This window comes from Arachis hypogaea, chromosome 9 (assembly GCF_003086295.3).
Source record: "Arachis hypogaea cultivar Tifrunner chromosome 9, arahy.Tifrunner.gnm2.J5K5, whole genome shotgun sequence".
Taxonomy (NCBI): Eukaryota; Viridiplantae; Streptophyta; class Magnoliopsida; order Fabales; family Fabaceae; genus Arachis; species Arachis hypogaea.
In genome coordinates, this window is record NC_092044.1 from 45,832,396 (window position 1) to 45,835,154 (window position 2,759).

Genomic DNA, 2,759 nt, shown 5'->3' on the forward strand with positions numbered 1-2,759 from the left:
ATAGCTTGCTTCATACCAACAATCTCCGTGGGATCGACCCTTACTCGCGTAAGGTTTATTACTTGGACGACCCGGTGCACTTCCTGGTTAGTTGTGCGAAGTTGTGATAAAGAGTTGAGATTGCAATTGAGCGTACCATGTTGATGGCGCCATTGAGGATCACAATTTCGTGCACCAAGTTTTTGGCGCCGTTGCCGGGGAGTGTTCAAGTATGGACAACTGACGGTTCATCTTGTTGCTTAGATTAGGTATTTTTCTTCAGAATTTTTAAGAATGAATTCTAAAGTTTCAAGGTGATGTTCTTATCATCACCAAAGCTGATTGATTCTCATCAATTTAGATCTTGAATGTAATGTCCTACTGAAGCTTGTCTAGCCATGTCTAATCTTTTTAGACTAAAGCTTTAGACTAACATTGCATGATTCCTGGAATTCTTATTAAAAATTTTGAATCTCTTTATTTTCATTTCCATATAATTTTCGAAAAATCCAAATAAATTACAAAGTCATAAAAATCAAAAATATTTTGAATCAATTGCATGTTTCTGTTCTTCTTGCATTTTTCGAATTCATTCATGTGTCTTCATTGATCTTCAAGTTGTTCTTGATGATTTGCTTGCTCTGATCTTTAAATTCACTTGTCTTGTGTGTTTTGTTGTTTCTCATATGCATTCTTAATTTGTTAGTGTCAGTAGTATACAAACTTCTAAATTTGGTGTCTTGCATGCATTGTTTATTTGATTTTAGTTGCATTTTGATTATTCCTCATCATTAAAAATCCAAAAAAATTTTTCAAAAGTGTGTCTTTTCTAGTCAATAATACAGAGAATTGAAGATTCAGAACATACAGCAGAGGAATCACACAGAAAAAGTTGGGCGTTCAAAACGCCCAGTGAAGAAGGAAAACTGGCGTTTAAACGCCAGCTAGGGTACCTGGCTGGGCGTTTAACGCCCAAAAGGGTAGCATTTTGGGCGTTAAACGCCAGAATGGCACAAGAGGGAAGATTTTGTTTTTAATTCAAATTTTTTTCAAGTTTTCATAATTTTTCAAAATCAAATCTTTTTCAAATCATATCTTTTCAATCATATATTTTCAAAATCAATTTCTTTCCATTTTCAAAAATACTTGCTAACAATTAATGATTTGATTCAATATTTCAAATATGTTGTCTTTTCTGTTGAGAAAAGTTTAATGTCTGAATCATATTTTTTAAATTTCTTGTTAGCCAAGTCATTAATTTTAAAAATCAAATCTTTTTAAATTGTTTTTGAATCATATCTTCTCAGTCACTTCTTTTTCAAAATAGTTTTCAAATCATATCTTTTTGATTTCTAATTTCAAAATCTTTTTCAAATTTCACTTAATTTCTTTCCCAATCTTAGTTTTCGAAAATCAATTACCATTTTTCAAAATTTCTTTTAATTAATTCACTTTAATTTTCGAAAATTTCTTTCCCTCTTCTCACATCCTTCTAATTATGGACTAACACTCCTCCTCAATGCACAATTCGAACTCTATCTCTCTTAATAAGTTCGAATTCTTCTACCTCCTCCTTCTATTCTTCTTTTCCTCTGACATCTCAAGGAATCTCTATACTGTGACATAGAGGATTCCATATTTTCTTATTCTCTTCTCTTTCATATGAGCAGGAGCAAAGACAAAAGCATTCTTGTTGAGGCTGACCCTGAACCTGAAAGGACCTTGAAGTGAAAGCTAAGAGAAGCTAAAGCACTACTCTCTGTAGAGCACCTAACAGAAATCTTCAAACTAGAAGAAGACATGGCAGCCGAAAACAACAACAATGCCAACAATGCAAGGAAGGTGCTAGGTGACTTTACTGCACCTACTCCCGACTTCTATGGGAGAAGCATCTCTATCCCTGCCATTGGAGCAAACAACTTTGAGCTTAAGCCTCAATTAGTTTCTCTAATGCAACAAAATTGCAAGTTCCATGGACTTCCATTGGAAGATCCTCATCAGTTTTTAGATGAATTCTTGCAAATCTGTGACACTGTCAAGACCAATGGGGTTGACCCTAAGGTCTACAAACATATGCTATTCCCTTTTGCTGTAAGAGACAGAGCTAGGATTTGGTTGGACTCACAACCTAAAGAAAGCCTGAACTCTTGGGAAAAGCTAGTCAATGCCTTCTTGGCAAAGTTCTTTCCACCTCAAAAATTGAGTAAGCTTAGAGAGGAAGTCCAAACCTTCAGACAGAAGGAAGGTGAATCCCTCTATGAAGCTTGGGAAAGATACAAACACTTGATTAGAAAGTGTCCTTCTGACATGCTTTCTGAATGGAGCATCATAGGTATCTTCTATGATGGTATGTCTGAACTGTCCAAGATGTCATTGGACAGCTCTACTGGAGGATCTCTTCATCTGAAGAAGACGCCTGCAGAAGCTCAAGAACTCATTGAAATGGTTGCAAATAACCAATTCATGTACACTTCTGAAAGGAATCCTGTGAACAATGGGACGAATCAGAAGAAAGGAGTTCTTGAGATTGATACTCTGAATGCCATATTGGCTCAGAACAAAATATTAACTCAGCAAGTCAATATGATTTCTCAAAGTCTGTCCGGAATGCAAGCTGCACCAGGCAGTACTAAGGACACTTCATCTGAAGAAGAAGCTTATGATTCTGAGAACCCTTCAATGGAAGAGGTGAATTACATGGGAGAACCCTATGGAAACACCTATAATCCTTCATGGAGAAATCATCCAAATCTCTCATGGAATGATCAACAAAGACCTCA

At 35.8% G+C, this 2,759-nt stretch overlaps 1 non-coding gene across 1 annotated transcript; it reads right to left on the reverse strand.

The window, feature by feature from the left end:
* Positions 1 to 2,184: 2,184 nt before the first annotated feature.
* On the reverse strand, positions 2,185 to 2,292 carry LOC112714004 (small nucleolar RNA R71). Its single transcript, XR_003158962.1, has one exon. It is a non-coding gene; the product is annotated as a small nucleolar RNA R71 (small nucleolar RNA).
* Between the last annotated feature and the right edge of the window lie 467 nt (positions 2,293 to 2,759).